Genomic DNA, 25,067 nt, shown 5'->3' with positions numbered 1-25,067 from the left:
TGCAGGAATCCTGGAGAACGTTCGATCACAGAGTAATTACATTCTCCCTGGTTTGCTCTATGGAGCGATTCCCACTTATTGCCCATGACAATAAGTGGGAATTTTGTGCACCAAGTGCACAAACAGTGCACATTTTGTGCACTGTTTGTGCACCAAGAAAGCCGATTGGCGATGTTTCCATGATGAGCTAATAAGATACCTCCCTGAAGACAACCAACTTCCCGATAACTACTCACCTGAGGACTGTGTAAATAAGATTATAAGGAGAGCTACTGATGTATCGATTCCCCGAAGGAAGCCATATCTATATGCTGTCCCTTGGTGGAATGCAGATCTTCGTGGTCTGAGGAAACGAGTCCCGGAAGACATTCCAGCGGGCCTACAATCATCTCCCTCCTCGAGTAGTTGAAGCTGCACTAGATGCCTACCTCTGTGCAAAATATTGGAGAGAATGGTCAACGCCTTTCTCTTATGGTACTTAGAATCGAATGACCTTCTCTCTCTCTCTCTCTCTCTCTCTCTCTCTCTCTCTCTCTCTCTCTCTCTCTCTCTCTCTCTCTCTCTCTCTCTGGTTTCAGTACAGCTTTGGAACAAACTGGTCCACTTGAAGTCCATCTTTTTTGAGATGGAAAAAGCGTACGACACAACTTGGAGATTTGGTATATTAAACGGTCTAACAGGTCACCTTATTTCCAAGTTCGAGTAGGATCCACCCTTTCCTGACCCTTTATCCAAGAGGGGGGGGGTACCGCAAGGAACTGTTTTAAGTGTCACACTTTTTGCCATTAAAATAAACTCTATTATGGAAAAATTTCCTGAACTATATGCAGTACACTCTACGTCAATGACTTCAGCATATTTTCTCAATCATGCAATATGAGTTTTATTGAGAGACAACTGCAACAAGCCATTCACCATCTTAACTCTTGGGCCACAGCCAAGGATTTCAGGTTCTCACCGGAGAAAACCCCTTGCATCCATTTTTCAGGTATATGCATCAGCCAGAAATAGCGCTCTTCATTGGATTTTCCCCATCCACTATCAGGTCATTCGTATTGCTACTGGTTCATTCAGAATATCACCTGTTCAAAGTCTATATGTCGAAGCAAATGAACTGTCTTTGTCGCGTCGACGAATGCAGTTGTCTCTACAATATGCCTTCAAGCTGAAATCCTTGCCAGATCATCCCACGTGGACATCCGATGGGAAAGGCACGATGGGAAAATCTTTATACCACACGTCGGTCTGCCAATCGACCATTCGGCATTCGTGTTCAAGAGCTACTCAATGAGCTTAACATCACGGTAAACAGGGTTGCTCGATCAACAATGCAGCCACTTCCAGCCTGGCATGTTCAAGTTCAAGTAACATCATGATATTAATGATGTTATATCAGGCTTAATATCGAAGTTTGCAGACGATACGAAGGTTGGCAGGGTCGATAATGACAATACGCTGCTGCAACAGGATCTAAAAAAGTTAAGGAGATGGGTTGAGATTGCTTGTTGTTTGTTTGTTTCGGGAGTTATTAGCCGCATCGGCAACTATGGCCATAGTGCGCCAGTGGGCTGAGAGGTGGCAACTGAAGTTTAATGTTGACAAATGTTAAATGCTACATGTGGGAAGCAGTAACGCTAGAGTAACATATCAACTGTGTGGTACTACACTGCCAGTCTTTGAGAATGAAAAGGAACTGGGGGTAATTGTGGAGGCAGACGTGAAGTTTTCTGAGCATTGCAGACGGTCTACAAGAGTTGCTCATGGTGTTTTGTCAATGATATACAGGAATTTTTCTAGCAAGGATAAGGAGATTATCCGCTTGTGTTAGGCAATGGTCAGGCAACACCTTGAGTACGTATACAGGTCTCGAAGCCTCATTTGAAGAAGGATGTAGAGCTACTGGAACCAGTACAGGAAAGGGCAACTAGATTAATGAATGGAACAAAGGGTTGCTCTTATGAAGAAGGGCTTAAATTTCGCAAATTATAGTGTCTGGAGACTAGGCGCCTGTGAGGTGAGTGATCTGATTGAAGTGTATAAAGTCTTGAATTCTTTGAGCATGCTCAGTGCTGATGGGATTCTTCCTCTTGCTCAAAATAATCGCCTGAGAGGGCATAAATTCAAATTGAGGAAAGACAGTAACTTATCCTTTAGCCAGCGTGTGGTTGATTGTTGGAACAAACTTCCATCTGTCGTTGCAGAAGTTGACAGCTTAAATAGATTCAAGGCAGAACTAGACAAACATTTAGAGAGAGTGGATGGATGAAATTAGAACATTTTTTTTTTTTTTTTTTTTTTACTGATGCTATATAAGCTTGCTTTCTTGCTTCATGTACCTTTACTAATGCTAATGCTATTATGCAGTAGGGTTCATTCTCCGTCGTAAGATTCATGGCATCGCCAGGTTACAAACAAGCTATATCAGATTAAGCCTGTGAGCCATCTTTGGCACTCTAGTCTACACAGGGACTGTAAAGTGTAAGTTGTTCTATTTCGGTTCTCCGTAGGACGTAGTCATCTGTCATACTCCTTTCTGCTGAGAGTTGATTATCCTCATTATGTGTGAGCAAATGCGACACTGTTTTATCCGTTCAACATATTTGATGTGATTGTACTAGTTTTAGAAATGATCGTTTTTCCGCTTTTACCGATCTGACTTGAACCATCAGATTTTAACTGACGATGACAACGTGTCAGCAGTTTTTAAATTTTTAAAATCGATTAATATATATACACTTTTATGAAATATAGTTTTACCTTTATATTGATTTTTATTTGTTGATACATCTTCATATACGAGGGTTTTCCGAAAAATCAGGTAACTATTATATTTAGGCCTCCAGAATAATGAAATTCATCTGCCCTGGTGTGTCCTATGTCTGTTAATTGCGTGTGTGCTATCGTCGATTTGTCTGTTTGCTGGACGAAAAATCCCAGTTTCTGGGGGGGAGGGGGAACCTTGCTATCTAATGAGACTAGTGGCAGAGAAGAAAATTGCATGGGATGCATATAAATTATCAGGCCACACAGAAGCCTATGATATATATCAGGTAGTCTGTAATCAAGTCACAAAGGAGGTTAGGCAGGCGAAGGCAGATTGCGAGAAATCTTTGGCAAAGGATGATAAGAAAAACCGCAAGGATTTTTTACTTATATAAATTCTAAAAGGAAGGGGATGAATCTGATTTGTCCACTGGATATCAATGGTTCGACTGTTGATGACCCTGCTCAGATAGCAAACAAACTGAATGAGTATTTTGCATCTACATTCACACATGAGGAGTTATTAAGGTTTGAAAATGCCACAATATCAAATTGTAACAGGGTGCTTAATGATTTTGTAATAACTGAGAACAAAGTGGAGGAGAAATTGTTGAAGTTGAAATTGTTAAACATAAGAAAGGCAACTGGGGTGGATGGGATTTATCCAGTTATATTAAAGGAGGCGGCAAAAGAAGTAAGCAAACCCTTAGCCGTAATTATGAGAGCATCTTTAGACTCAGGGGAGGTCCCCACGGATTGGAGGTGTGCAAATATGTCCCCAATTCACAAAGGGGGATCGAAGGGTGACACGAGTAATTACAGACTAGTTAGCTTAACTTCTGTTCTGGGTAAAATAATGGAGTCACTGGATAACGATGCATGGCAGGATCATCTAGACAAGACTACAGCAATAATTTAGACACAGCATGGGTTTGTTAAGGGAAAGTCTTGTCTGACAAATTTGATTGATTATTATGATGTGGTTACAAAGAAACTGGATGCAAAAAATAATTTTGATATCATATTCTTCGATTTCAGGAAAGCTTTTGACACTGTTAGGTATAGAAGATCACTGTACAAGTTGGAGCAGAATGGTATTAAGGGAAAGTTGCTACAATGGATAAAAGGATTAAGTGCGAGAAGACAGAGGGTGGTAATCAATGGGTGCTGCTCTTTGTGGACTAATGTTATTAGTGGAGTCCCACAGGGTTCGGTGTTGGGTCCACTGTTGTTTTGTATATTTATCAATGATATTGATGGCACTATATCAGGCTCAGTATCGAAAGTTGCAGTTGATACAAAGGTTGGCAGGGTTGTTAATTACAGTATTGCCAGTGTGTTACTGCAACAGGATCTAGAAAATTTGGGCAGATGGGCTCAGAAGTGGCAACTGAATTTTAACATTGAAATATGCAAAGTACTGCATATGGGTAGAAGTAACCCCAGGGAAACGTACCAACTGTGTGGTACTACACTTAAGGTGGTAGAAAATGAAAAAGACCTGGGAGTAATTGTGCAGTCAGATATGAAGTTCTCTGAGCAATGCAGACAGGCTGCCAGGGCACGTAATGGGGTGTTGTCAATGATATACAGGAATTTTGTTAGCAGGGAAAAAGAGGTGATTGTCCCTCTGTATAAGGCAATGGTCAGGCTACACCTTGAGTACTTCGTGCAGATCTTGAAGCCTCATTTTAGGAAGGATGTGGATTTGCTTGAGCGTGTACAGAGAAGGGCAACAAGATTGGTGAGGGGAATGAAGAGATCCTCTTACCAGGAGAGGCTTAAGTGTGCATATTGCAGCAGCTGGAGACTAAACACCTGCGAGGTGATCTGATTGAGATGTATAAGGCCTTGAATGGGTTGAGCACGCTGAATTCTGATGGGATTCTTCCACTTGGTCAGATTGCAAACCTAAGGGGGCATAAATTGAAATTGAGGAAGGATAGATGTGCGAAAATTTGCCTTTAGCCAGCGGGTGCTTAATTGCTGGAACAAACTTCCATCTGTCGTTGGAAGTTTGAGAGGTTAAATAAATTTAAGGAGGAATTGGACAAATATATATAGGGGATTGTTTTGTAATTTGTTTTTTTTTTTTGGCTGATGCTGCATAAGCTCATACAATTGCTTTCTTGCATCACATGCCACTACTACTACGCCTGAGACTGACTAAATCACCCACGGAGTGAAAAAAGCCAATTAAATTTCCTCGCTTCACGACGGGATTCGAACCCGCGCCTTTTCCACCCGGTGTGACAAGGACGGTGAAGATACCACGGTGCTGCCGCGCAGACGAAAAGTAAGGTAACACTTTTTTTTCTTAATAATGGTGAAAGGGAACGAGATGAAATTGAAATTCAGTGGACAGATAGACCCGTTAGCAGTGCTGAGCTATAGTGGGCTCGCGAGAGCCCATTGTTATTTTTTCTGAAAATTTGCGAGCACATTGTTGAGACAATCATTTATTTTTCAAATGAAATCCTGTACGCAATTATTGAGTATCCAGAGCCGATACTACGGTGGGGCGACCGGGACCCCATTCCCAGCATTTTAATGGCGAAATCGATTTGTTTTAAAATTGCTTCATATTTCATTTCTATGTGTTTTAAAATTGCTTCATATTTCATTTAATTACAGTCGGACCTCTGTTTAACCAACTTCTTTATACCGAATTTTTTTAAAAATCACCTTGGTAATTACATTTAAAATACAGTAGTTTCCATGGGGGGGGAGAGTGGATTGAGGCAACTAAAATATTATATAAACTTTACGAAGATGAAATGTTGGCAGATTTTGAAATTTAGTAGAAGCTTTCAGTATATAGAAAATGTTCTAAAATATAATGGCATAGGGGCAATAATAATAATAATAATAATAATAATGTAGAGCTGCTGGAACGGGTACAGAGAAGGGCAACAAGATTAGTAAATGGAACAAAGGGTTGCTCTTACGAAGAAAGGCTTAAATTTTGCAAATTACAGAGTCTGGAGACTAGGCACCGGCGAGGTGATCTGATAGAGGTGTATAAGGCTTTGAATGGTTTGAGCATGCTCAATGCCAATGGGGATTCTTCATCTTTCTCAGAATAATCACCTCAGAGGGCATAAATTCAAATTGAGGAAGGACGGATGTCGGATAGATGTGCGGAAATTTGCCTTTGGCCAGCGGGTGGTTGGTTGGTGGAACCGACTTCCATCACTTGTTGTTGAAGTTGATAGCCTAAACAAATTTAAAGCTCAACTGGACAGGTATTTCGAACGAACGGAGGGGTGAAATGGGAGAGGGATTTTTTTTTTTTTTTTGGCTGATGCTGAATAAGCTTGCTTTCTTGCATCATATGCCTCTACTAATGCTAATGCTAATGCTAATCACCAGTCTCCAAAAAACCAGCACGAATTAAAGATGATTGCTAAAGAAATTGATGTGGAAACTACAAAGATCGGTCGTTTGTTCGAGGTATGAAGAGCAGCTTGTAGCTTGCTTATGGTAATTGCGGGTTAAGGGAATTATCCCGCTTTCTGCAAACATTTTGAATCAGAAGTTAAATATTCGGGATTGTTAAATCGACTTTTAAATCTGGAATTTCTTACCCATTTAGCACTAATGATCGACATCCTACAGGAGATCCAGAAGCTTTACAGATTCACTATGGTAAAAGTAGATAAATTAATTATTCGAACTATCAATGCTATCGCTAATTTGAAAAATACTGAAGGAAATTATGAAGCTAAAATTGAAAGCATGTTGAAGTGGAAAGAATTTGAAGGAATCAAAATGAAAGTGAAAACAGTATAATTACCTTGTCACAAGTTATTAAATGCATTGTTTTATCCTTATAGGATAAGTTATTAATGCAACAGGGTGTTTTAAATTAAATAAAGAAAGTAATGATACCATTGAAAGAAATTTTAAAACATATTCTACCGGAAATCGTGGAATTTGAAAGAACTTTCGTCTCGGTGGCAAGACTGTGAAAACCGAATAAGTAATATGTTTTCTGATAAAATATGAAATAAAAATTAATGATTTTAGAAATTTTGTCGAAGACAGTTTATCTTTAAAATCGAGTGAATTCCCTTTACAATTAAGAAAGCCAGAAATATCTTTGAAACCATTGCGATTAGCAGTGCTGAAGCTGAGTGAGCTTTCAGCATAATAAATAATATCGTGTGAATGAATGAATAATGTTAACAATTAAACATGTTGCAGTATGATTATTATTTTTATTAATAGCCACATGGCGCAAGTAAGCCCGAGGCTTATGCTGCACCAGGAAAAAAAAAAAAAAAATCCCGAGTTACCCTGAGAGACAGAGTCAAAAGTAGAAGGGAATCACCAAGAAAGAAAAATGATGATATCCAGCTCAGGACCCTGGTTGTGCCAAGCCCATACTCACCAGATGTGAGCCCCAGGGTTAATGATGATCATACATCTAAATGGAAAACCATTGCTTCAATTTGATGCGGATCGTTATGTCAAATCATTCCTCAGTAATAATAACTCAGCTATTGAGCAAAGAAGAAGATCGAAAACAAATTAATAAAGCAGTAAATTGCATATGGCAATTTTTAGAATAAAATTTTCTTGAATATTTTTTTCATGTAATCTGTGATTTTTGTGTACCTTTTCTAGAACAGTTTGTTTTTTATGTAATATTTGTTTTTATTTTCTGGAATGTTTTGTGATAATTCGTTGTGATAATATGGGAAATATTTTTGTTATTTTTTTTTCTCAATATTAAATTTTTTTATTATGAAAAAAAAAATGTATCCATTATACAAAGGGTACTAGGAAAGTTTTGCAATATGACGCAACAATGAATCACAGGAAGCTGCTTGTTGCTGCATGTTGAGACATGTTCATACGTGCATAGTAGCCGCCGCGCCAAGTCGATGGGCTCAGTTATTCATTAGTAGAGAGAGTGTAAAGTGCTTGCGATGGCATCGTGGTCACGAAATGAGATAAGGACAGTTTTGCGGTATAATTTCGTGCGTGGTTTAACCATAGACCAGTGCTTAGAAGAAATGACTCTTGCACTAGATGATGATTGTCCACATCGTACAACGATATTCAGGTGGTATAGAGAATTCCAAAGGGGAAATTTCACTCTGGAGGATTCTGAGAGGCCGGGAAGGCCACGAACGTCAGTTACGGAGGAAAACGTTACTGCTGTGAGGAAAATGCTTGACGAAAACAGGCGAGTGACCTACCAACAGATAGAGGATACTTTGGGCCTAAATGCACCAGCAATTCGTTCGATTCTGCAAGATCATTTGCACGTGAAGAAACTTTGTTCTCTCTGGGTGCCGCATCAAGTGACTGAAGAGCAGATGACACGACGTGTGACTTGGTGCCGGGAGATGTTAATAAAGTTTGATAAGGGACAATCTCGGTATGTGAACAACATCGTGACAGGTGACGAGACTTGGCTGTACTATTACGATCTGCCGACCAAGGCTCAAAACAAAGTTTGGGTCTTTGATGATGACGACACACCCGTAATTGTCAGAAAATCCTGATCTGTAAAGAAGAAAATGATAGCTGTATTTTTCAAATCGAGTGGAATTGTGGAACGTGTCGTTTTGGACACGCAGAAGACAGTCACAGCTAAGTGGTATACTGAACAATGCCTGCCTAAAGTCATTGGATCTATGAAGAACCTGCGGCCAAAGTCAAGAATGCTATAGCTCACCGCACCAAAGCCTGCACCGAATATTTGACCACGACAGGACTGAAACTTCTCGAGCACCCTCCCTACAGTCCAGACCTTGCTCCCTGAGACTTTGCACTGTTCCCGCATGTGAAAATGAAGCTAAAAGGGAGGCGGTTTTCCAGTGATGAGGACCTTCTACGGGCTTGGGACAACGAGTGTGCTTTACTCCCTAGTGAAACTTGGCAGAACTGGTTTAAAGATTGGTTTCGGAGGATGGAGAGGTGTATTGAATGTAGAGGAAATTACTTTGAAAAAATTAAATAAACAAAGCTGTATTGCAAAACTTTCCTAGTACCCTTTGTATTTCCCTAGTTGTGAAAAAAAAAAAAAAGAATAAAAAAGTCGTGCATCTGCCGAGCACGCCCGTAGGTAGTTTTATGTGAAACATCCTTTGCGGAGAATGTTTCACACAATTGTGAAACAACCTTTGCGGATGTGATGTCATACTATATAAAAATTCCAAAAAGTTAGAAGTCGAGATATCGTACTGGTCACGAAAATTGCGTCACGCGCTCTAATCTAATCATACTACTAGTGAGTGTTCCAAGCAGACTAATGATCTGAGCGTGGGAAGCGCCTCTGGCAGATGCTGCGTGTGACGTCACTTCCGTGACCGATCAGATTTACTCGGTAGTTATCCTTCCCCCCAAAGTATATTTCAAAAATCGGCAAAAGTGCGAGCCCATTGTTAAAATATTCACAGCTCGCCACTGCCCATTAATAACATTCAAAAAGATCGCCAGTGCAGTGTTGTGGTACTGTCGCCTCACAGCAGATTCCAGTTGCGAAATGACGGCCAATTTGCGAGTGTGGTCAAAAACAGGTGGTCGTGAAGTTAATTGTTTTGCAAGCAAAAGGGTTTTCACCAAGTGACATTCACCGTGAATTGGTTACTGTGTATGGCGAAAAGGTGATTACAAAGAAGCATGGTGTGTTTTTGGTGCAATGATTTTAAAGCGGGTCATGTTGACATTGAAGATCGACATAGGGTGGCAGGCCTTCATTGAGGAAGACAGAAGACAACATTTGGCGCATTAAGGGTATCGTTCTTGAAAACAGGCGAGTGAAACTGCGTGAGATTGCACAAATAGTGAACGTGAGTAAGTCGACTGTTCGTGAAATTCTTCACGATGTCCTTGGCTTTTGAAAGGTGTGCTGCATCTGGGTGCCCCGCCCATTGTCAGAGGAAGACAAATAAAAACGCATGGTGATGTGTCTGGAGAACCTCGTGCGATACAGCAATGAAGGAGAGTATTTTCTCGCTCGCATAGTCACAGCAGACGAAACGTGGGCTCATCACTTTACCCCAGAGAACAAACAAAACTGACCTGGAAACAGCCACAATCTCCTGTGTACAAAAAATTCAAAACTGTTCCCAGTGTCCGAAAAGTCATGGCCACAATGTTCTGGGATCACCAAGGCGTTCTGTTGTTGGATTTCTTGCCGAAGGGAAGAACAATCAATGCACAGCCTTACTGTGCAACGTTGGACAAACTGAGAGCCAACGTTCTGTAAGAACCCAATCTTACAACTCCAGAAAAAAATAATAAATTTTGGGAAAATTTGGAATTTTATTATATAGAATAAATTTATAAATTTTCCCACAGTTGTTTGTTTGAATTAGAGGGCGGATCAGCGATGTCAATAGGGGGGCAGTTATGACTAAAATCGAACAATAGGAGCGTCAGTTGGAGACCATTGTTTACCTGAAAATATAACAGACGCAGCACGCAGAGAATGGCCACAAAGTGTTCCACAGGGCTCTCTGTTATTGTGTGCTTGCTTGCTGGACATTATGCCAATGGAGAATAAGGCCATCAGCTCTTACTATTATTCACCATTCAATGTGTACAATAAGGTTCCGGGCAAGTCCAATCACTAATACGGATGTTCCAGAAAACGCCTGTGTTTTATATGATCGACTAGTGGTTTATATTTTAGGACAACAATCTCGTGTTCTCAAGATCTATTCTGAATCATGGAGAATAGACTCGCAACATCAAAATCGGCGTTGTGTTTATTCATTCTGAAATCTTTCTATTAGTTAGACCTCAAAATGCCACATAATATGGTTCTTTTAATATAAATCTCGTGCTGTGGATAATGTGTAGCAAGAGAATGGCTAAGAGGCAAGGATGATTAAACAAAACATGATTTTTTAATTGTAGCATACAAATAGATATAAAAATCAAGTTATGGTGTCTTTCGAACAGTTAAATAAGAACTCTTGATCTCTTATTAATGGATAAACAATAGGTTAATATGATAATGATACATTTGTATATATATAAATTTGTCTGCGTTCTTCATGTAACCTTTAGTTGGCACTGCTGCTCGTACTCTCTGGAGCCGACAGTCATCTCGCTGTCCAAATATCTGGGTACAAGTGTAAGGATGCCATACAGGTTTAACAGTCACAACTGATAGTATTACATTTATACAAGTGGATCTTGTACTTAATTTCTAGGTTCTAAGTGTGATAAAATTGATGCTACTATAGTGTGGACCTAGGAGGAGGGTTGTTTGTCACTGGACTCTAGTTAATAAGGGGTTAGGTCTTAATGTTCAACACTTTCATTCTGCTAGCTATCATATTACAAACATGGAGTGAAACCTACCAGAATACTCCTTGGTATGTTCAGGCGTTGATAGTTGAGAGCAGGAGCCAGCAGCACAAGGCCCATGAGACATCTCTTATGGTCAGATAGTCTAAAAAAAAAAGCTTCCTCAGTGTTCGTCTCTCTCTAGATTTTTCTTCTGTCCGTCTCTGTTCTCTCTCTGTCCTGTCTCTCTGCGTTCGCGCTCTTTTTTCTCTCCCCATCTGCATATATGTATGTCCCCCTTTTTTGAGTTTCCGATGTTTCTATTAATCAAAAGGCTAATTTTTTGGGGAAAAGAAAATCCCAGGGAATGTTATTTTGGAGACCTGACCCGGTAAAAAAATGGAATTTATGAGGAGAAAGAGGAACTTCACATCTGCATGGGGTGGTATTTCCAGACTGTCCGGCGGTAGTCACTAGGGCTAAAGTCTGTTCATTCCTACACAAGAAATTTCCAGACAATAATCACCCCGTAGTTATCAGGTTCAGATTTCACCAAAAAATATGTTCCTTAATTAACATTACTCAGTTCTCTCTGACAAAAGTCATAAAATTTCTCACCGTTTTATAAACACTATCTCCACGATGTTTGTCCCATCGAGTAACGATCTCTTGCTGTGAATCAGTCGGACCCATAAAGATGGCATAGTGTTTCAACTGCTGTTTTCCCTAGCACTGTGTCAACGAGCGTACGCCATAAAAAAGGAAACAGCCTTTTACAAGAAGTGAATATCACCCTACAAGTACAGTAGTGGCAAAAGTATGGGGTAACTTGGTGAGGTGACAGCTCTCAAAGGCGAATAAAAAGTAAAAATGAAGACATTTTTACACTCCTTCCCTTCAACGCCAGATTTTGGGCGGGTAAAAAAATTGACATGTCCAAAATTCAAGAGCTTGCACAGGCTGGAAAGATTGTGCATGGAATCTTTTCGTGGGGGGGGGGGATTAAAAGAATTAAAACATACCTCCCCTTACAATCTTATGTGGTCCTCAACTAATCCTACATAGTACCTAAAAAAGACATGTTATGAAAAATTTAAACTGGTATACCTACAATTACTTAAAACGATACCTTTTAAAAAAGAAAAAACAAAAAAGAAATCACAAGGCGTCCTCCTTCATACAAACCAAAAGTGTATATATATGCACACTTTCTTCCTAGTCGTGGAGTTAAAAAAAAAAGGTTCATTTATTTAATGTTTTTGTTTTCTTTTCATGGATACCGGTGAAAATGTTCATGGTTTCTCACAGTTTTATGCCGTTGTCACAACAAATCGCTACTCCGATGCGAGTAAAAGACACTGCTTGTAGCTCTCCCTGGGACACAAAACTTCTTTTATATTGCTCAGTGAGAGATGGTCTCCCACTGAGCTAGAATGGTGTACGGAGTTTGTCTTCAGCGGCTCTGGCTTCCTTTCCACTGGGTTTGTTGATATTACATAAAAACATAAACAAACACTGGGTTAATATCTGTTCATTAGTATCCATACACATAATGCTATCTATACTAACACCAAAATAACATTGTATGTATATATAATTTGATACAATAATAATATATGCATAAACTAGTTAAACATTGTATGTTGGTAAAACAAGAGCTAAGGTTGATTATACATTGTGAATATTATAACATATATATTAGAAATTAATAAGAGGAGTTTACCTCAATATAGTACGTAGAACACTTCCGTATGATACCCTCCAGAAATTAAAACGGAAAAAACGAAAAAATCGACAACTTACCGGTACATTAAAGTAAAATATAAATAATTAAATAATCAATTTAACACAATTCAAAATCAATTTAAAACAATTAAAATTCAAATTAACGCAATTAAAAGAATCTAACGAAAATATTCAAAACGATTTTCCTTCCTGAAGCTGACAATGCTTTTCGACCGACTGTCGTGATCACAGGAATGAAAATTACCGAATCAGGCTAAACCTGCAACTTAAATAGTGATTATATGTCTTCGCGCATGCGCGTAAAGGTCCACGCATCGGAGATCAAATATGGCCGCCGAACATTAACAGAATTCTCGTGTAATTTAATTTCAACGGTTTCTGCAATTAATAGTCGCGTATAATTACGTTGAACGTTAAGTATTTTGGCCTCATTAAATAAAAAAGTATGTTTTTCGTTAATGGCATGAAAGGCTAATTCTGACGCTGCTGAACGAGAAGCACGAACTGAGGCTTCGTGTTGATTTACACGAATATTAAGAGAAAACCGCGTCGAACCTTGGTAAGACGAGTCGCAATCACCGCAAGAAATGTTGTATACCAGATCATTAATTTGAGTTGCGAACGCGGAAAGAACCGAGCGAATGTTCAGTATAGTGTGTAACTTCCGTATAGGCCTAGCTATAATTTTAAATTCGGTATCTTTAAAGAATCTGTTAAGCTGTTTGTGCCACTGTTCAACATATGGGACAGAAATAAAGTATTTCTGTCCCATATGAACTGGATGCTAATGCCAATGGATGCTAATGCCAATTCACCTCTGTGGGGTGGAAGTCATTCTGATGACAGAGGTATAATACTAGAAGAATGTCTTGCTACCAGCAGGGTTGAGGTGGTTAATGTGCAAGGCCACTGTCCTACCTTTTCAACGGTACATGGACAGGCTTTCATTGATGTAACAATAGCGACAACATCTATGTTACGAAAAATTAAGGAGTGGAATGTGTATGAAGATTGCACCACAAGCGATCACAATGTTATTCTCTTTGTGATAGAAGAAAGGAATGTAAAAAGAAATTATTTTGATACAGGAAGGTTCAATATTAAAAATGTAAATAGTGCAACATGGTCTGAGTTTGAAAGTGATTATGTAAATAGAATAAACTTAGTTAATTGGATGAATTATACTGCTGTGCAATTTGTTAGTAGCTTGACTGTGTTATTACAGGAACTGTGTTATAAGTACTTTAAAGTTGGGAAATGTGTGAACCGCCCCGTTTTTTTGGTGGTCGAGTGATTTAGGAAGGATGAGAAAGGAAGTATTTAGGAGAAGAAGATTATTCCAGAGATTGCGACGACAAGGTGATTTGGACTTAAGTGAGGTGATAAGAGAACAGTATAGAGCATCTAGACGTGAGTACACTGACGCTGTCAACAATGCTAAGATTAATAAGTGGAAAATTTTTGTAAACGAGCAGGGATCCAGAGACCCTTGGAACTCAATTTATAAGATTTTAAATGATAAGAGAAGCCTCTCTGATATTACATATACAATTGGCACGGGGGATGATGAAACTATGACATGGGATGATTCCGTAAGCAGGATCTTGGATGGCCTCCTTCCAGTGGATTTGGACATACTTAGTGATGAACAAGAAAGAATGAAGAACAGTGTTGAAGAATATGGTAATGAAGAATGTGAAGAAGTTTTTACTTCTGATGAGGCAGCCGAGGCGATAGGCCGAGCGAGGAGTGGAAAATCACCGGGCCTTGATAAATTAGAAGTAGATGTGATTAAAAAAGTATATGTGATGAATCCAGATATTATAGTAAAAATGTATAACAAGTGTTTGGAAGAAGGTGTATTCCCCGATAGCTGGAAGATTGCTCGGGTTAAATTGTTAGTAAAGAGTGTGGATAGAATGTTGAATGAAACTGGGGCATATCGTCCTATTGCCCTTCTTCCTGTACTGGGAAAAATATATGAACGGTTAATTGTTAACCGATTGATGATTATTTATGAAAGAAAAGGCTTGATGTCGATAAATCAACATGGATTTAAGAAAGATAATTCAACGGAAGACGCAGCCTGTAGACTGGTGCAGAGAGTGGAGGGTAGTGGGAAAAGGTATGTCCTAGTTATATTTATTGATTTTAAGGGAGCATTCGACCGGCTATGGTGGAGTGGTATATTATATAGAATTAGTGTAACAGATTGTTCAGAAAAGTTATATAATGTGTTTAAACAATATTTTGTGAACAGAAAAATGTTGATACAAACAAAGTATGCTCAAATTGAAAAAGATATATATCGTGGATGTCCTCAAGGCTCGGTGATTGGACCCTTCGTTTGGAATATTGTCCTCGATGAATTTCTAAGTTTTGAAATTTTTGGAGTTACCAAGATCGCATATGCCGACGATCTGGCTATATTGGTGGAAGGAGATACAAGGTCTCAAATTGAAGAGAAGTCAGCTTTGGTTCTGTGTGAATTGGCTGACTGGACAAGGAGATACAAATTGGAAGTATCCAAAGATAAGACCGTCCAGATGTTATTGAAGGGAAGATTGAGTCAGAACCGAGCCCCGGTTGTGAGGCTTCTGGGCGATTCAGTTCGATATGTGAGAGAAGTTAAATATTTGGGTTTAAATTTAGAGGAACGATTGTTTTTTACAAAACATGTGATATACTTGCGAGAGAAAATAAGAACCCTATATGCTAAGCTCCGGAGGGTTATAAGAGTAGATTGGGGGATTAAGGGTCGATCTCTTAACTTATTATATGATTGCTTGTTTATCCCCATTGTGATATATGCCTCCGGAGCATGGGTTCATAGAGTTCCTCTAGTTAAAATAACTAGTTCCTCTAGTTATAATAAGCCCAAAGGTTTGCTTTATTAGGAATAACTCGAGCATGTCGAACTGTCTCGACAGAGGCCTTGCAGGTGATCTCTGGCAAGATCCCTGCTCAGTATAGTGTTTTGCTGTCTGGTCTGACCTATTATACCAAGAGAAACATAAGAAAAGAAATCATGGGTATATTGTCATGTCCGGAAGAAGGACGGATTTATAATCGAAATGACATGAAAGAAGAGAAGGTTAGAATGTTACAAGAAATAATGATAAAGTGGCAGAGTGATTGGGAAAGTTCAGATAAGGGCAGGCAAACATATGTATTTCTACCTAGAGTAGATATTGTAAACAAGAAAAAGACATGGTTGCAATTTAGTTTGCATGCTACATTTTTGCTGACTGGACACGGACTTGCCATGAGGTTATATCAATTGGGGCTGCGGGAAAGTGAATCTTGTTATTGTGGTTCCCCAGAAACATCGGAGCATATTATGCTGGATTGTACGGTGTATGAAGATTATAGGAATCAATTGAGATTGTCCATTGGCAACTTGGAGAGGGATGCCCTCCAGGTCCTGTTTGCGGAAAGATGGATGTTTCATTGCTTTAACGAATATGTAAGAAATGTTTTTAATAGAAGACTGTGTCTAGATAGTAGAGGCCCGCCTCCTCGCGGCAGGGGCGGGAACTCTTTTAATTAAGATCTGCAAAGAATATTCTTGAAGCAGATTTTTCTAAAAAGAGGCTAAGTGGCCAAGAGAATATGTTTTTGTGTTGTTAGTTATTTTAAAATTTTTTTCTTTAATATTATTGAGTTCTAGACTCTGTCATTATATCCCTTCTAGATTTTATCCATGGATGGGCGTCTGCCCAGGGAATGGAAGCCTCGAAGGAGATCCAAAATGGAATGTCCCATATGAACTATGTAAAGTAGTTCTCGTAAAGCTGAACTGTCATGTGAATACACATGACAGTTCAGCTTTACGAGAACTTCGAGAAAATAAGGACATTATTATACAGAGGGCAGATAAAGGAGATACAGTGGTAATACTAGATAAACATGATTATATTAATAAGTTAGATTCAGTTGTGTCTGATACCTCCACTTATCGTAAAGTAGACCCGGCACTGTTTACCAATTTGGTAAATCAATACAATAAAACGTTAACCACATATCGTAAAAACGACTACATTACTATGGTTCAGTTGAAGGAATTGAAGTCCAGAACATACAATATTCCTGCACTTTTCGGTCAGGTAAAATTACACAAGACTGGATTTCCTATTCGACCTATTGTTTCCTACAGGAACTCGGCATTTTCAGCCTTAGCCACACATGTATATAACATTATAAAACCTTTTAGACAGGTTATACAATTTGGGATTAAGAATTACGATACATTATTTAATAATCTTAAAGACTGTAGACTCGGCGACAATGACAATTTATTCTCACTAGATGTTACCTCATTATATACGAATGTAAACGTTGAATACACATTAGATATTATTTGGGATATGTTAAATAAAAACTCGACACCGATTAATTATACGAAGCTGCCTATTAAGGAAATTTTTCACTTAATTAAACTGTTAGTTGAGGCTAACTACATCACCTTTCGAGACAAGGTGTACAAACAAATTTTTGGATTACCAATGGGTTTGAGCCTGAGTGGCTTAATGTCAGAGATCTATCTCTCAACAATTGAGCAGATACATTTGACACCTTTTCGTCCCCGTATCACATACTATGGGAGGTATTTAGACGATGTTCTAGTTATTACCGATAGTAGTACTGTCCAAGACATTTTACATTCGTTTAATAATATTCATTCTAGACTCAAATTTACATTGGAAAGGGAAGATAGGGATACAAAGTCATTAAACTTTCTAAATTTCACGCTTACCCGGGACTCGAACAAAATACAATTTAGCATCTATCGAAAACCCACAAACACCGGTATGTTTCTACATTATAATAGCTATCACCCGTTCACCTACAAAAGATCGATTATCTTTAATCAATTTCTAAATGCCTATAAATATTCAACGACGGATTCTGCTTTGGACTCAGAAATACAAATATTAACTAGCAGATTCTTAAACAGGGGTTATCCCATTAACACAATAAATCGAATTAGGGTACAAGCTAAGGATAGGATACAAAATACTACACCAATCAACAATAGTAATATCAAAAAATACTTTATTTCTGTCCCATATGTTGAACAGTGGTACAAACAGCTTAACAGATTCTTTAAAGATACCGAATTTAAAATTATAGCTAGGCCTATACGGAAGTTACACACTATACTGAACATTCGCTCGGTTCTTTCCGCGTTCGCAACTCAAATTAATGATCTGGTATACAACATTTCTTGCGGTGATTGCGACTCGTCTTACCAAGGTTCGACGCGGTTTTCTCTTAATATTCGTGTAAATCAACACGAAGCCTCAGTTCGTGCTTCTCGTTCAGCAGCGTCAGAATTAGCCTTTCATGCCATTAACGAAAAACATACTTTTTTATTTAACGAGGCCAAAATACTTAACGTTCAACGTAATTATACGCGACTATTAATTGCAGAAACCGTTGAAATTAAATTACACGAGAATTCTGTTAATGTTCGGCGGCCATATTTGATCTCCGATGCGTGGACCTTTACGCGCATGCGCGAAGACATATAATCACTATTTAAGTTGCAGGTTTAGCCTGATTCGGTAATTTTCATTCCTGTGATCACGACAGTCGGTCGAAAAGCATTGTCAGCTTCAGGAAGGAAAATCGTTTTGAATATTTTCGTTAGATTCTTTTAATTGCGTTAATTTGAATTTTAATTGTTTTAAATTGATTTTGAATTGTGTTAAATTGATTATTTAATTATTTATATTTAACTTTAATGTACCGGTAAGTTGTCGATTTTTTCGTTTTTTCAGTTTTAATTTCTGGAGGGTATCATACGGAAGTGTTCTACGTACTATATTGAGGTAAACTCCTCTTATTAATTTCTAATATTATTATCAACGTAGAACATATTGAGTATTACAGCTCTGATTCATACTATATAACATATATATTATATACAAGTTTAACATGGATATTTGCAAGTTATATTTATACGCTAATCTAACATGGACAAGTCATCTCTCCTTTTTTTTTATATTTTTACTGGACTGTCCAATTCTCATTCATGCCACCATTCTGACTGGGCAGGACTACTCATCTGCAATAAGGCCTCTGAGGTTAGGATTATTCATACCACCAATTTTAAACACACACCAACCGTTTATGACTGATTGAATAATGAAATAAAATAAAATAAAATGATAGCAAAGACTGTAAAATAAAATTTACAAAAAACTTTTAATTATTTACAAAAAACTAAACTATAACTAAAATAAAATAAGTAAAAGTTAAAATGCATTAAAATATAAATATAAAAGCGATAAAAAGACGATAAAAAACACTATTAGAGCTTTCGGAGGTGTCTGCCTCCTTCCTCAGTGGAAGCGACACATCGCTTCCACTGAGGAAGGATTTAAGCGACACATCCTTAAATACCAGGTTCACGGCACACGTGGATAACCAGGCGCATACTCAGCATTCCTTTCACTTGTACCAGAGCCGGAAGTGGTCTGGAGACGTGGAAAATTAAAACGTTTATCTCTGGCCAAAACCACAAAACTTCTTTTATATTGCTCAGTGAGAGATGGTCTCCCACTGAGCTAGAATGGTGTACGGAGTTCGTCTTCAGCGGCTCTGGCTTCCTTTCCACCGCCTCAAAAAGGGGGTGAAGCCTAACTCCCCTGTCTCTGTTCATGCTATTGTTACCAGAGGATCCAATCCACAGACGTTCCAGCCACTTGCGGTCCCAGAATCTATGCGCCCGATCAAGGATGACAGCGTTGTCTGGGGAGATCTGGTGTTGTTTTTCCCAATAGTTCTCGGCAATGGCGGATTTATTGAGCTCTGCGGTCCGTATCGCTCATGAATGTTCCCCCAGACGGTCCTTGAGACGCCGTCCTGTCTCCCCCACGTAACATTCCCCACAATCCGGGCATGTGATCTCATATACGACCCCACTACTAGAATCCCTAGTAATGGGGTCTTTGACCTGTGACACTACTGTGTGCAACCTCCGGCCCGGAAGCTGCACACAGCATGTCTGAAAGTCGCGAAGCATCCTCGCAATGCGATCTGACAGGCCCGGATAGTAGGGAACATACACTGTGGTAAGCGGTACAGGCGGAACTACCCGATTGGGCTCTTCCTCTCTGTTGTATTCATCAATGACCCTCTGGGGGTAACCGCACCTCATAAGATCCGTCGTGATTTGCCTAATTTCCTTTCCCCCCCCTCCTCAGGGGTACTGCAATGTGTTCTCACCCTACCCAAAAGTGCTCTGGCCACACTATTTTTATGTTGGACAGTCTGTGCCGTCCTATAATGTGTGTACTGGCCCCTACACATTGGTTTCCTATAAACCTTAGTTCTAAGTCTGGGGCCTTCCCTATATACCATTATGTCCAGAAATGGGAGGGTACCATCTATTTCTACCTCCGAGGTGAATTTTATAAAGGGGGAGAAACCATTGAGAAACGAGACCACATCTTCCTCTCTCCCCTTCTTTACAATACTGAACGTGTCATCAACATATCGTTTCCACTTACGCATAGGGAACTCCAATCTCGCGAAAACCCTATTCTGAAATTCCTCCTTAGCCAGATTTGCAACAATGGCGCTGATTGGAGAACCCATGGCTGTGCCGTGGATAGGCCCAATAGGAGGGGAGGACGAGATGATGATGTCATTAGATGTTATATCATTATTTACGTGTATCCCCATAGCACATGGGGTAGAATGTGTGAGGTTGGCTTTACAAAAGGATAATACCTTAAGTGCTAGATCCCACCTAAACATAGAAGATATATGTGGTGCTGTTGAATTATGTCTTTCTAGTACAACCTTTGTTTTCCAAGGAGTGATGTATAAACAGGTTCACGTTTATACATCACTGTGTGCAGCTTCCGGGCCGGAGGTTGCACACAGTAGTGTCACAGGTCAAAGACCCTATTACTAGGGATTCTAGTAGTGGGGTCGTATATGAGATCACATGCCCGGATTGTGGGGAATGTTACGTGGGGGAGACAGGACGGCGTCTCAAGGACCGTCTGGTGGAACATTCACGAGCGATACGGACCGCAGAGCTCAATAAATCCGCCATTGCCGAGCACTATTGGGAAAAACAACACCAGATCTCCCCAGACAACGCTGTCATCCTTGACCGGGCGCATAGATTCTGGGACCGCAAGTGGCTGGAAAGTCTGTGGATTGGATCCTCTAGTAACAATAGCATGAACAGAGACAGGGAAGTTAGGCTTCACCCCCTTTTTGAGGCGGTGGTTTTGGCCAGAGATAAACGTTTTAATTTTCCACGTCTCCAGACCACTTCCGGCTCTGGTACAAGTGAAAGGAATGCTGAGTATGCGCCTGGTCATCCACGTGTGCCGTGAACCTGGTATTTAAGGATGTGTCGCTTAAGTCTCACTGAGGAAGGAGGTAGACACCTCCGAAAGCTCTAATAGTGTTTTTTTATCGTTTTTATATTTATATTTATATTTTAATGCATTTTAACTTATTTACTTATTTTATTTTTGTTATAGTTTAGTTTTTTGTAAATAATTAAAAGTTTTTTGTAAATTTTATTTTACAGTCTTTGCTATCATTTTATTTTATTTTATTTCATTATTCAATCAGTCATAAACGGTTGGTGTGTGTGTTTAAAATTGGAGGCTACTCATTTTCACCAGTCGTTCACGCTCAAGCCATTGAGTGTAAATATTAGCTGCACGCACTGCACAGTGCTCCATTGGGTGATCCCAATAACATTGGAATCGGTCATTTTCCTTAGGCGGCGTTAATGACTCTTTATCAGGGCAGGAGAAGTCCTTGATGTCTACGACGGTTTTAAATGGGAGGATTTCCTGAAGGTAGCGTGCTCTCTCCTCCCCTTCAGTAAGGATCATTTGGTACGACCTGGTGATCGGCCTGATCCAAGACCCGAAAAAAGGTACTGGGAAAACTCCACGTACCCATGGAAGGCCAAGTCGCTGATTGCAGCGCCAAAGGTTGCGGAATTTTAACAGATTCGGGAGCGAGGAGAACTTACCTGCTCCCTTCAATACTGTATTCTTATACAGTTCGTCGCAACCTATGACGGAGAGAGAGCTCATCCCTGCAGAACTGTACATCCACGAACGCCCAATTGTCAAAGGGAATTGGGAATGGAACTATAGAAAATGCATCGCCAAGGAGCCTGAAGTGTTCGATGACACATGTCGACGATACCACTTGGCCTCAGAAATGATCCAACACATCACAGCGGGTTGAAAGGTGATCACCCGGATTGAGTGCACTCATAAACACGACCAGGTAGCCAGGATAATACATCGTACATCGTACCAGGTAGCCAGTATAATACATTTTTCGTACCAGGCGCCGTATTGCATGGGGCTCCGTTTTGATAAAAAAATTTATTTTTGGAGCGCCAATTTTACTTTTCGCACCAAACTCCGTTTTATCACGCTACAGTCTGGGGCATTCATTAAACTATAAAAAATTAAATAACTGGTTTATCAATTAATTATTAGTTAACTAAGCAGTTAACTGGATTAAAACGTTGTATGAATTTATTAATATTTTTAACAGCAGAAAAAGAAAAAGACATATCGGGAACGGATTTGCTTCACGAAATTAGATATCTTCACTGTTCATATTCGAATGAAGAAATGTCACCCGCGAAAATTCTCCAATTCATTTGTGATCAGCAATTAACATCTTCCTTATCAAACCTTTTCATTAAAACCTTTTGTTTTAATAAATTTCGAAACTGAAATTTATTAAAACTCATTTGAGAACAACTATGAGTCAGGAAAGATTAGACGGATTAACAATGTTATCGATTGAACGAGATATTTTAAAAGAACTTGATATGGAAGAATTGATAACAAATTTTGCGACAGTAAAAGCCAGAAAAGTTTTAATTTAGTTAAAAAATTGTTTTTTTGCTACGATTTTCAATAATTATTCTTATACTTTATAGACACAGCTTATATACTTTATTTAAGATTTTTTTTGCTTTGTGAAAGAAAAGTTTTAATTTAGTTAAAAAATTGTTTTTTTGCTACGATTTTCAATAATTATTCTTACACTTTATAGACACAGCTTATATACTTTATTTAAGATTTTTTTTGCTTTGTTTTTGTAAAATTATTATGTTTATTATTATTATACACCTATTTTATAAGTATAATTTTAAATATTTATTCTTGAATAAAAACTAAACAAAAAAATTCTTGAATTTTTTTTGTTTAGTTTTCGAATAATTTATTCTTATTATATACCTTTTGTAAATAAAAGTTTGTAAATTTAATTAGATGTAAGATTTTTTAAATATGTTCTATTAGACATGCCCGTTTTGTAAAATTTATAAAGCTTAAAAATTAAAAAAAAAAAATGATCAGGTGCTGAAAACCAAACTGGACTAGGGGTGCCACATACCCTCGAGCCGGCCCTGCATAGTAGCAATTTTCTCCAATGCCATACTGCTCAAATTTGTGCAGCAGTCTTTCATGTCAGGAGCCTTTCTAAGATCCAAATATATGATATCCAAACTATTCCCTGCATCCAGTTCCTTTGTGACTACATCATAGTATCCAATCCAATTGGTCAGACAAGACTTTCCCTTAATAAACCCATGTTGTGTCTGAGCTATAAGTGAATAGGCCTGACGTAGCCGAGTGGTCAGGAGCAAGAGTGCATAGCACGCGTTCCTTGAGTGGACCGGGGTTCAAGCCCTTGACTACTAAATATGATAAATATTTGTATTGTAAATTCTACTGACTTGGTTGTCGTGCTGGAGTATAAACAGAAAAAAAAGGAAAAAAAAAGTCTTGTCTAGATGATCCTGCAGTGCTTCTTTAACCAGTGACTCCTTTACTTTCCCTGAAACAGAAGTTAAACTAATAGGTCTGTAATTAACTGTGTCTCCCTTTGATCCTCCTTTGTGGATGGGCCCCTCCGTAGCCAGGTGGGAAGGAGCAGCGGTGCGTAGCACACGCTTCTTGATTAGACCGGGGTTCGAGCCCGTCACCACCAAATACTGAGGATTCGAAAAGGTCAGGGAATGACCACTGCATATTCCCGGAGTAATATGGCCTTAGTTGCTAATGCTCCTAAAAACCAAATAACCAACTGACCAACCTTTGTGGATTGGCACAACTCCAGTCCATGGGTACCTACCCTAAGTCCAAGGAAGCTCTCATAATTATGGCTAAGGGTTTGCTTACTTCCTTTGCTGCCTCCTTTAATATAACTGGATAGATCCCATCCACCCCAGGTGCCTTTTTTATGTTTATTTTTCAACAATTTTTCCTCCAATTTCCTCTCAGTTATTACAGAATCATCTAGCTCACTGTCAGAGTTAATTCACCTCTGGCATTCCCCTCCCCGAATAACTCTTCATGTGTGAATGTGGATACAAAATACTCATTTAGTTTGTTAACCACCCGAGCAAGATCATCAACAGTTGAACTATAAATATCCAGTGGACCAATCTGATTCATTCCTTTCCTTCTAGAGTTTACATAGGTAAAGAACTCATTGTTGTTTTTCTTTGCATCCTTTGCAAAGATTTCTCATAATTTTTCCTGCCTAACCTCTTTTGTGACTTGGTTTCAGACCAAATACAATGGTTACAGACCAAGACCTGCCTAACCAATTTTGTGTCTTGTTTACAGCTTATGTCTATCATAGGCTTCTGTGTCACCTGTTAATTTTCATGTATCCAATGCATTTTTCTTCTCTGTCACATGTCTAATTAGTCCATCTGACATACATTTTAGGCCTAAACATTGAACAATATTTCTTTGTTGGTATGTAAAGCCTAGTAGCTTCCAAGATAAGTTCTTTGAATGGTTCCCATTTTGAATTTGCTGTTGGTAACATCATCATTTGGTCCCACTGTATAGAATTTAAATACTGTCTCAGACCATCGTAGTCGCCTCTACGAAAGCAAAAACCCTTCCCTTTACCCCTGATGGTAGTTACTTCTTTGAGTAAATCCCACTTCAGCACGCTTCCACCTAGTGGTTCCTTTATCTGCAGTTTCTTAATGCATGAAGAATCACTACTCCTAATCAGATCAAGAGTATTACTTCTTCTAGTTGCCTCCCGAACATGCTGCTTTAGAAACCATCCAATGAATCCAAAAAAGCCTTGCTAGTGTGTGAGTGACCAACCCACAAATTCCAGTCAATATCTGGGAAATTAAAATCCCCCAATATAAGACACTCTGATTTACTGGTCCACTCTATTTCTCTGTACAGTTGTTTGTTATACTCATCAGATTCATTAGGCCTATAACACACTCCTTCTCTCAATTTTGCGTTCCCAGTGTT

At 39.0% G+C, this 25,067-nt stretch overlaps 1 protein-coding gene across 1 annotated transcript in view; it reads left to right on the top strand.

Moving 5' to 3' along the window:
* Positions 1-25,067, top strand: part of LOC150083166 (FERRY endosomal RAB5 effector complex subunit 3-like) — a 1,535,539-nt gene that overhangs the window by 701,977 nt on the left and 808,495 nt on the right. The window lies entirely within an intron of this gene.

The sequence above is a fragment of the Mastigoproctus giganteus genome, chromosome 7 (genome assembly GCF_048544385.1).
Source record: "Mastigoproctus giganteus isolate SK-2022 chromosome 7, ASM4854438v1, whole genome shotgun sequence".
Taxonomy (NCBI): domain Eukaryota; kingdom Metazoa; phylum Arthropoda; class Arachnida; order Uropygi; family Thelyphonidae; genus Mastigoproctus; species Mastigoproctus giganteus.
Note: the sequence above shows the minus strand (reverse complement) of the source record. Positions and strands in the feature narration are given on the sequence as shown.